This window comes from Ailuropoda melanoleuca, chromosome 1 (assembly GCF_002007445.2).
Source record: "Ailuropoda melanoleuca isolate Jingjing chromosome 1, ASM200744v2, whole genome shotgun sequence".
Taxonomy (NCBI): Eukaryota; Metazoa; Chordata; class Mammalia; order Carnivora; family Ursidae; genus Ailuropoda; species Ailuropoda melanoleuca.
Window position 1 is genome coordinate 68,011,840 of NC_048218.1, and position 10,821 is coordinate 68,022,660.

Below are 10,821 nucleotides of genomic sequence, written 5' to 3' on the forward strand. Positions count from 1 at the left end.
ACTTCATAATAAAAGGAATTTTTCATATTGGATGAGAAAGATCTCCTCTAACTACCTCCCTTCTACAAATTGAAACATAATGGACTATTGGCTTTGAGTAGTTTATCTAGAGTGGCAATGGTAGGTTTATGGTAAGCCGACTGTTTGGACTTAATGACCGAAACATGGCCCAATTGATCTTAACCATGCTTATCCCTAGGTTTGGAAGCTTCTAGCCACATGAAGCATTTAGTTGTTCATAGACACTTCTCTCTACTTGTGGAAAAGTAGAGGGTCATTGTAGGATCTTAAGAAAAACTTCTGGACCCTAGCATATCCACAGTAAGTAACAAAATAGATAAGTAACAAAACAGAATGTGAACAAGAACCCGAGGCTCACCGCAACACACCAGTGCTTACCAGACTCATTTCACACTTGATCTCAGCCAAAAGGCCAAGAAGCGATTACAACTCATTTCAAAAGAAGTGAGTTTGGGAATCCCCAGTGGCCCACAGAACCTAAATAAACTATAGACACCCATGTGAAAAAAATCAATCAGGAAGCTAAAATATATGTGGTGTTCTCCTTAACAGTAAATGCCTAACGATTCAAAGCTTTTGTAATCTGTAATTTCCTTTTTTTTCCCCCTATACAGGACCTACTTCTAGATAGGCCCACGGTGGATACTAAATAAAATCTTGTAAAATTTAACTGAAAGCGTAAGCCTGGTTTGTGTAGTTCCTGTGTGAGTTTAGAGACCACACACACAATGTCTGTAACTTAGTATACCTTACATCACGCTCAAAAAACCAAAAACCAAAAAACAAAAAAACAAAAACAACCCAACCCATACAAAAGACATCTAGCTTGTTTAAAGATATAAACACGAAAGACCAAACTAGAAAACAGTATAGGAAACCGTCTTTATGACTTAGGAATAGGAAATGAGTTTTTAAATATGCTATGGAAAAGGGCAAATCATAAAAGAAAACATTGCTAAATTCTATCCCATTAAAACTAAGAATTTGCTTTTATTAAAAGATTCCATAAAGAAAGCAAAAAACAAGCTACAAATATATCACTAAACTATGTAGTCAACAGAAGTGCCCAGGTGGCTCAGTGGGTTAGGCATCAGCCTTTCCCTCAGGTTGTGACCTTGGGGTCCTGGGATCGAGCCCTCAGGCTCCCTGCTCAGCAGGGAGTCTTTTGCTGCCCCTGCTTGTGTGCTCTGTCTTTCTCAAATAAATAAAATCTTTAAAAAAATAAATAAACTATGTAACCAACATATTATTTGTATATAAAATATATGTTTTAATGCATTAAATCATTTATATGTGTATATGTACTATTTTGAGGATGTATTTTACAGTTAAAAAAAAATCAAGAAAGACAAAATGCAGACTTGGAGCTGGAGGGAACCTGGCTCTGGGACTAAGTCCCTGAATCTCCTCCATCTCATTCTGTCATGTTCTATGTGACCTTAATAGTTCCGACCTTGTGGAACTCCCAGAGCTTGCTTGCTTTCTTTTCCCAGAGTTTTAAATGTCAGTGTCTGGAGAACAGCTGACACATGGCCGAGTGCAACAAATGGTTAATGATTACAACTATAAATAAATAATAGTGTCAGAGCAGGACTGGAATCAAATTCAGCTCCCGATCTAAAACAGGACCGTTCCCAGAACACATGGCCGGAGTTAAGTGGCCTTGGCTGTGGAGGGAAGGGGTAAGCAAGGACTGATGGATGGAACTTGCCCACTGGGTTGCCTCTTACATAGCCAATGACGTCCGCTCCCAACTTACAGCCCTGTTCTTCCCCCTCGCTCGCTGACTCTGAAGCTGGAGCTACGTGTTCCGGACGACACCTCCCACAATAAGTCTCCGCAGAAAGCCACAAGTTGGCTTGGTGGGAGGGGAGGCAGGATGCGGGGAGAGGAGGGAGGGGGGCTGGATCCTGAGGGTGGACTCCAGCAAAAATACTCAGGGTGGGGAGTCATCTTACATCTTTACATTGGAGAAACCAAATGTAAAACTCACGAAGCCCTAACTCAGCTGCATGGAGACCAGGAGCTCTTATTCTAAACAGGTTCAGTTTCTGAGAGAAATTGTCCCAAACTCTTGGCCCATTCTTAAATTGTCTATTTTATTTATACATGTCGAACTGTCAAGTAAGATAATGCAAAAATGAAAAACAAGGGACTGAGAAAAAGAAAGAAAGAAAGAAAGAAAGAAAGAAAGAAAGAAAAAAAGAAAGAAAGAAAGAAAAAGAAAAGAAGAAGAAGAGGAGGAAGGAAGGAAGGAAGGAAGGAAGGAAGGAAGGAAGGAAGGAAGGAAGGAAGGAAGGGACACTTGTTTCAGTCCTGATGCCTGAGACAATCAGGGCCAGGCCAGCTGAGAAAGCCCAGGGCTCCAAGGGTACTTGGTTCTGGAAGGACCAGAATTAGAAATGCCCCCTCCCCGCTGGGACTGTGGAGCCAGGGGTCCCCTACTCTGGATCCTTGTAACAGAAAGCTCCGTGTTCAGCGGCTGGGTGGACGGAGAGGGTGCGCTGTGGAGGCTGGAGCAAGTGGCTTCCACGAAATGAGCAGACAGCTCCGTTCACACCACAAATAAGCCCGCTCTTATCTGATCCTCTATCTGTACTTTTTATTCCAAAAGTATAGTCACTAGTGCCCCATGGGACATGGTCCTTGGTGGGGGGGACGGAGGTGCAGTGGCCCCATTCTCATTGTCCCATGCTTAACAGCCAAGGGCTCAGGGAGTCGGGTAGAGTCAGCAGAATCCAGGAGTGGGAGCCGCTCTGGGTCTGCGGGGCTGTAGCTTGGCAGGAGGCTTTGGATGGGACCGTGGGAGGCCCAGAGCTGACACTCAAGCAAACGTTCTTCCTCTCTTGTGCCCTCGCAACCCTCACTCTAACTGCCACCTTGGCCCCCGGCCTGGGCAGCCCCTGCACGGAGCAAGGCCAGACACGTGCAAGGGAGAAGAGGCATTCAGACCAGGCCTCCTAGAATGGTGGCTGGTCAAGAAAGTCAAGAGGCCAGAAGATGGAGGAAGGAAAGTGCCAGTTTCTCAAAGTCCACATGGCAAACGAGTACAGGGTCGCTTTGCAGAATTTCATGAGAGGAAGTTGATCCATAGAGGCATGATCTGGTAATTTCCTTCCTGTAAGTTGCTGCTAACATTCTGGTGTTCTTTCAGCCTTTTTTTTTTTTAAGATTTTGTTTATTTATTTGAGAGAGAGAGAGCACACAAGTGGGGGGGAGGGGCAAAGGGAGAGGGAGAAGCAGACTCCCCGCTGAGCAGGGAGCCCAATGTGGGGCTGGATCCCAGGACCCCGGGATCATGACCTGAGCCGAAGGCAGACGCTTAAGTGACTGAGTCACCCAGCGGCCCCATCTTCCAGTCTTTATCCAAACCACAAAACATTGCCTCATGTGCCTGGGAAGAATTTGCTATATCAGGAAAATATATGGCAATACCATTCCCAGCATTAACATGTCTTTTCATTTTTGATCTTTATTTATCTCTCTGCCCGGTCATTCAAGTCAGACCTGAAGAACAGTCCTCCCGCTCCAGAGACCTGTCCCTGGTTCACAACCAACTGAGCGCTGGGTCATGCTGCAAAGACAAAACAATAAGTTGTACATTCAAACGGACATTTTGGGGAAGTACAAGCAAAATCTGGAACTTTCGTTGGAGTATCAGTAGAATTACCCCCATATTGCTCCCAATGAATAATTTCCGTGATGGTTAAATGTGTAAGTGATTCCCACAGGGCACTATTCAAAGACAAGCTCATCTTTGGTTTCACCCCTCTTCGCTTGGAGAAGTTCAGTAGCTCTGGAGTGCTGTTGTTCAGTAGATGTATCGTGTATGTATGTAACTTTAAATCTTCTAGTAGCCACATTTACAATAAAATAAAAAAAACAAGAACAGAAATTAATTATAATTATGCTATTTCACCCAACATGTCTAAAGTTTTATAATTTCAACATGTATCCACATAATAATAATGAGATATCTTACATTCTTTTTGTCATAAAAAATCTCAAAATCTTAAAAAAAAATTTTTAAATTGTTTTTTTAAGATTTTAGTTATTTATGTTGACAGAGAGAGCACGAGCACAGGGAGAGGGAGAAGCAGCCTCCGCTGAGCAGGGAGCCCAATGCGGGGATCAGTCCCAGGACCCTGGGATCATGACCTGAACCGAAGGTAGACGCTTAACTGAGTCACCCACACGCCCCAAATTCTCAAGATCCGGTATGTACTCCAGGCTTGCAGCGTATCTCAATTCAGAGTAGCCACGTTTCCAGCGCTCGTAGCCACAGCGGCCAGCGGTAACCACACTGGCCAGCACAGGTTTAGAACATCGAATCTGAATTTTGTCGCTTGGCCTTCTGGGTCCTTTCCAACTGGACCCCCGTTCGGTGAATCAGCCATATTTATTTTACTTCTGAACAGACAGAAGTCATCCTAGAGAACTTCCCTCATTTTACAGCTAATTCCTTGTGAGCCCAGACATGGAAATGAGCTGCTTGAGGTATGCCAATATTTCGTGGCAACGCCAAGGATTTCCTGACTCCTAGAGCAAGTGGAACTATTGGGCCCAATTAAGTAAAGTGCAGTCATCTATTTAAAAAATGCTACTGGAGAGAATGATTGAATGAATGATTCCTGCTCTGCTTGGCTGAGGGTTTTAGTTGACTTCAGCTTCTCAGAATTAGTCACCCCGCAGTCAGTCCCATGACTCTCAGTGGCAGGGTGGGCTGCCCTTTAGATGGCTTTTAGAGGAAGGTGCCTTGTGCTCTGTGTGAAAGAGGAATCTGTGGAAGGTCACCCTCGGGCTAAGCTAAAGGTTCCATAGAAGATGCACCACCCATCCCCTGTTCAGGCAAACTCAATGCATGGCCAGGGTCTCCCATGTGCCCCCACTGTTTGGACTCAAACCAGAGAACGGGAAATGGAAGTCAGTGTCCACACGGACTTGCAGGAAGCAGGAGTCAGGCTGAATGGGCCCATCCCTACCAGGCAGCAGGGAAACAGAACACAGCAGCTCCAGGAGCCCTGGTTTCAAGACCAGGAATGCCAGAAGATTCTGGGTGCAAAGGGGCCACACCCCTCCACTTAGAGATGCCCTCGGTACTTATTTCAGGAGCCTGTCTCAGGGCTTCTCAAACTTTAATGTTCACCTGAATCCCCTGGGATCTTGCTAAAATGAAGATTCTGCCTCAGAGTCTAAGGGTCAGGCCTTGGGTTCAGCCTTCCTAACCATCTCCCCGGTGACAGTTCCTGTTGGTCCATGGACCACACGTATTAGCAGATGAGTGGCCGGTGCCTGAGAAGGCCCGGTCAGGCTGGATACAGCTGGATTATTTCTTCCCACCGAGACTTCTGGAACTAGTGCTAATAAAGGGCAGCCATTGCTCTAAGCCTCAATGCTAACTCATTCAGTCTTCACAACAGCATGACGAGCTGGTAAATATTATTATCGTCCTTATTTATGGAGGAAGAAACCAAAGCACAGAGAGAGTAGGGGACTTGCCTACAGCTGGTGGGCAATGACTCGGGGGCTTGAAACCAGCCGGCCTGGGCCGCCCTGCACGTGAGGGCCAGGCACCGCGAGCAAGTCTTGACGGACTCTGAGGCCGCTGAATGTTCTCTCAGCTAGATGCCGGCCAATACGTCTGTGGTCTCACAGCAGAATCCTGTCAAACTGTGATGAGCTCTCCGAAGTTTGTTTCAAAATACATGGAAACCATCCCCTCACCAGCCTTAGCTCACAAAACGCTTTTTATCTTCAAACAACTTCAAAGCCTATTTGTTGTTGTTTCCTTTTTTTTAAATAAAAGTTTAGTTTCTTAGGAATTCTGAAATGGTATTAAAAGTAATCAGTATGGACTTAAGGAATTTTATCTTCAACTTCCTCACTCTGGGGGACGGGCCCTATTCATAAGCTTCAAACGTTGATCTGTCTTCTCTTTGTTTGAGGGGAGGTAGGGCTGTGTCATCCTGTTGGGCCCGGTTTTCTGGTTTTCTCGTTTGTTCTCTGCTGGATCCGTGGCCATTTATGGTTATGATTGGAGTTGAGGATGGTGGAGCTGAGCGCTAGTCCTGGGACCAGGCCAACTGGGTTCCAGGGTGGCCGTGTGGCCTGTCGGCTCACACCCCTTCTTAGGGCTCAGTTTCCTCATTTGTGCCACGAAGCGTGTGGCCAGATGCTTTGACGAGCTAGCACACGCGTGTTCCTTCTCGATTGGCAATAATCGCGCCCGGATCAACCTCATTGGCTACGATACTGTCGCTGCACGAGGCTGTCGTGCTCCTTCTGAGAGTTCCTCATCTTTGGGAGGTTTTTCCCAGCCGTTGCTGGTTTTTTGTGTGATTAACTGTTCTCACCATCAGGGTGACCGGTTCCTACCACGTCTGCATAGTCTGGGTCCCTCTCACTTGTTCCCAAGGCTCACCCTTCCTCACGGATATTTGGCTAGCCCTGGCTTACATTCCCACACGGGCTCCCTATTGCCCGCTCGACCCGGTCCACAATTACCCTGGTCCCAGCACCCCTCGTGTTCTGCGTATGTTCCTCCAGATGACTTCTCCTGTCTCAGCCTCTCTGTGAGTGACCCCTCTGACCTGCATCTTCTTCTTGCCTCCATGCCTTTTACGTGTAGTATCCTCCTGCCTTTCCTGCCCCGCCTTCCCCTGCCTGCCCAGCAAACTCCTACTCATCCTCCAAGACCCTCCTCAATGCTGTCTTCTAAGAAGTTCGTTAGGATCCATTTGGGTAAAGCAAGTCGTCTACCCTTTCTGCTTCCACCGTACCCCTGCCGACACAAGGAGCTTCATTTCATCCATGTGTAGAGCTCAGCGGCAAGAACAGCGCACCGACTAATAGCGGCTTACACAACAGGAACGTTTCATCAGCCCGCAAACAGCAGGTGGCGGACTCTTCGGGGTTGGTTCAGCAAAGACCTAGGCTCCCTCCCTTCTGTCATCCTCGGCATGTGCGGTGTGTCTCGCCTCGTGGCCAAAAGAGAGTGGCCGTCGCTCCAAGCATCACATCGTCGCGCCTCGGCATCCAAGAAGGAAGAATGGGGGCTAGGAGAAAAGGGCCTTTGACTTCTCCACTTGCTCTTGGCCTGCGGATGGCTGCTCTTTCCTGCCCGGTTCCCGTGCTTCGCCAGATGCTCCAGCTTTAACTATGCAACCTGACCAGGCGCCCTTAACTGTCTACCCTCGAGACCTGACACTTCTAGTCCCTCAGCTCAAAGACCTCCTTTGTCCTTAAAAAAAAAAATCACTCCCACAGTCTGAAAATCTTGAAAGGTTTTTGACTGGTCATTTATCCTTTTTTGAATCGCTCTGTTGTACGTGTGGCTTTTGCCGTGAGCCACCTCAAATAGGTTTTGGAAGTGGGTGTGGTATAAATAATAAATTAGTGAATGAATATCTGGAAGTGTGGCTGTTTTTATTTTGTCTGGGGAGAATGTGGTTACCTCTGCGATAAGTCCCTCTGGCTAAGGGTAAACAGGATGGCTTGGCCGGCAGGCTGATGCAGGGGATAGGGCCAGTCCTGGGTGGAGGTGGGGGGCCGCTTGGGACTTGAGCTTACTTTTTTGTGCAGCTCGTTGGTGCATAGCGTGAATTTTGCAGAGAGAGAAAGCCTGAGGACTCATTGCTGACTTCACAGTGACTGCCTCTGTGATGCAAGGATCCTTCTCTGTGGGCCTGCCTCAGTTTCCCAAATGTATGACAGCGGTTTGGGCCAGATGGTCTCAAAGTGCCCTTCTAACTTGGGGAGAGGGTCTGTGAAGTACTTCCCGGAGAGGTAGGACTATGCGTTAGGGGGTTGTAGGAACAGGCAGTGGGGTCCCTGACCACTTTTCCTCTCAACCACTGTGGCCTTGGCTTCCCACAGGAGCTGGGAAGAGGGTTCATTGCCCTCTTGCCTGTCTTAGAAGGATGGGCTTCCTACGCTTGAGGGACTCAACGACAGAGTCCCTGCTACTCCTGCTCTGTGCTCCCAACTTAGGGACTGCCCCTTCCAGCCTCAACCAAGACAGAGCAGGCAGAGAGGGAGGGAAAGGACACCAAGTGGGAATGCCAGGAGCAATAGACATCCCCCAGGTGCCTGGGGGATCTGAGGGGACTCCTAAAAGCAGAAAGAACAGCAGCGGAGGCCAGAACCATGTGCCCTGGTAGACACAGGGAGGGCCTCACATTTCCCTGGAGTCTTTTTGCCTCCTCATCTTGCATGGCAGGGCCAGACTTGCTGAAGCGCACTGAAGCAGGGTGGGAAGGGAAGGGCTCTGAGAAGTGTCCGTCATAAAAGTTTTGTCTCCCCACCTTGCCTGCCTGGCCTCACCTCCCCTGGGGTGTGTCTAACAGCAGTGTGGCTTTTCAGGACAGCCAGGGATGGGCTCCTCACCCCCTTCTGACCCGGGCCCTTCCCTTCCCTGCAGCTTTGGCCATAGTCAGAGAGGAAGGGGCCTCACCCAGGACTAGCATATCCAGGAATCGGGGCCCTTCACCACTGTTCTTGGACATAGCTGGAGTTCTGGTCTCTACCAACTAGTGAGCTTCCCTCTTTGTCTCTCTCCAGGCTGAGAGGAAAGCCCCGGATTCCTAAGGGGTAGGTTACTCAACCATGGAACAACTTAGAGTACTTTCCAGTCTACCCAGCACCTCCATACTTAACCGTTCCATTTAGCCGCTTGAGCTGGTCAGCCAGAGGCATCCTATAATCACTGTCCCCATTTTACAGCTGAGAAAATCAAGGCTCAAAGAGAACAGTCATTTTCTGTAGTTGCTGTAACATATGAACACAAGTCAACAGCTCAAAAGCACACAAACGCAGTATCTCAGCGTTCTGTAGGTGAGATGTCAGGGCAGAGCCTGGCTCAGCTGGTTCTCAGCTTCCAGCTTCGCAATACTGAAGTCAGCTGTCAGCAGGGCTGTGTTCCTTTCTGGAGGTTTTGAAGATGAACCCTTGTCCCAGCTCAAGCCAGTAACCGGCAGAATTGAGTTCCATGCCGTGTGGGCTGAGGTACTGGGGTCCCCGCAGGCCGTCAGCTGGGGGTCATGCTCAGCCTCTCCAGCAGCCTGCACTCCTTGGTTTGTAGCTCCCTTCCTCCATCTCCAACGCCAGCAGTGGGGGTTGAGCTCCTTTCGTGCTTCACATCTCTCAGACCTCCCCTCGGGCCTCCTCTGCCTCCTTCCTCAGTCAGAGAAATGTCTGCTTTTGAAGGCTCATGTGATTAGACTGGCCCACGAGGGTGATCCAGGACAATTTCCCCATCTCAGAGCCTATGACCTTTTTTTTTCTTTTTTTTTTAAGATTTTACTTATTTGACAGAGAGAGAGAGAGAAAGAGAGCACAAGCAGGGGGAGTGGCAGGCAGAGGGAGAAGCAGGGTCCCGGCCGAGCAGGGAGCCTGACGTGCAGCTTGATCCCAGGACCCTGGGATCATAACCTCAGCCAAAGGCAGATGCTTAACTGACTGAGCCACCCAGGCGCCCCTAGGGCCTGTAGCCTTAATCACTTCAGCAAAGTCCCCTTGCCAAATCATGTAACACATTCCCAGTTCTGGGGATTAGGGCATGGGCATCCTTGGGGATCATTATTCTTCCTACCACAGAAAAATTTCCAAAGCTATCACTCAGCTAGGAACTGGCGGAGAGGTGGAGCCCAAACCCACATCCTCTGTCTACAACACATTTACTTTACCCACCACATCCCAGCTATCCCGGGAACTTTCAGAGGATCGTTGAATTCATCCCATTTCTTCCAGGTAAGACACACCCAACTGGGCCCAGGGAGAATAGTATCACCAGAGAGAAGGATTCTGTAGGCCCTCCGCCCACTGGACTCTGTCAGCGGCACCTCACTCCCTGGGATTGTCCAGGATTGTCCAGGAAGATGGGGGCTAAGGCAGGCCCAGGGCATCTCTGTCTGTTTATCTTAGAAGTCTCCAGGAGGGCCTGGCATACAGACGTACAGTGTGCGCTCGCAGCATACTTCCTCCCCACCACAGACCAGGCAGAGTGAGAGAATGAGCTGGAGATTCCAAAACAAAGTGGGAGCTCAGGCCGTGGTGGACATTTTCCACCCTACTTCTGCCTCTGGCCCCAAGTAAAGGTACACTCATTCTTCCCCATCAGTAATTTCCTCTTAGAAGCAGAAGTCTAAATATCTTTTGTTAATTCATTCCATGCCTATTTTTGTGTACCTGCTTTGTGTAGGACCCCATTCTAGAGAGCTCTCAGTGAACAAAAGGGACAGAGATCCCTACCCTCCTGGAACCTACACCCTGGGTGGTAGAGTCTGGACCGTAAAAAACAAACACAATAAATGAGTTCATTGTGTAGATCACTAGAAGGCCATAGAGCTATTGAAAAAGGAGCACAGAGCAGAATGAGGGTGCTGCTGGGAATGCAGACTGCAGTATGAAGTATGGGCACAAAGTGGGCCTCACTGAGAAGGGGAGGTTTGAGGAAAGACTTGAGGTAAGAGAGGTGGCCAAATGGGGGTACCTGTGTTGAGAGCATTCCAGGTAGAGGATGCAGCTATGCAAAGGCCCTGAGGCAGAAACATCTTTGATGTATTGGAAGGACAGTAAGGAGCCCAGTGAAGCCGTAGAAGATGGCCTTGGAAGGAATGGATTTAACTTTTTTTTTAAAGATTTTATTTATTTGAGAGAGAGAGCACAAGCTGGTGGGGGGGCGCATAGAGGGAGAAGGAGAAGCAGACTCCTGGCTGAGCAGGGAGCCCAATGATGGGGGGCTCGATTCCAGGACCCCAGGATCCTGACCCGAGCTGAAGTCAGACGCTGAACCATCTGAGC

At 48.6% G+C, this 10,821-nt stretch overlaps 1 pseudogene; it reads right to left on the reverse strand.

The window, feature by feature from the left end:
• Nucleotides 1-233: 233 nt before the first annotated feature.
• LOC117795613 lies at nt 234-445 on the reverse strand (annotated as a pseudogene).
• Nucleotides 446-10,821: the final 10,376 nt, after the last annotated feature.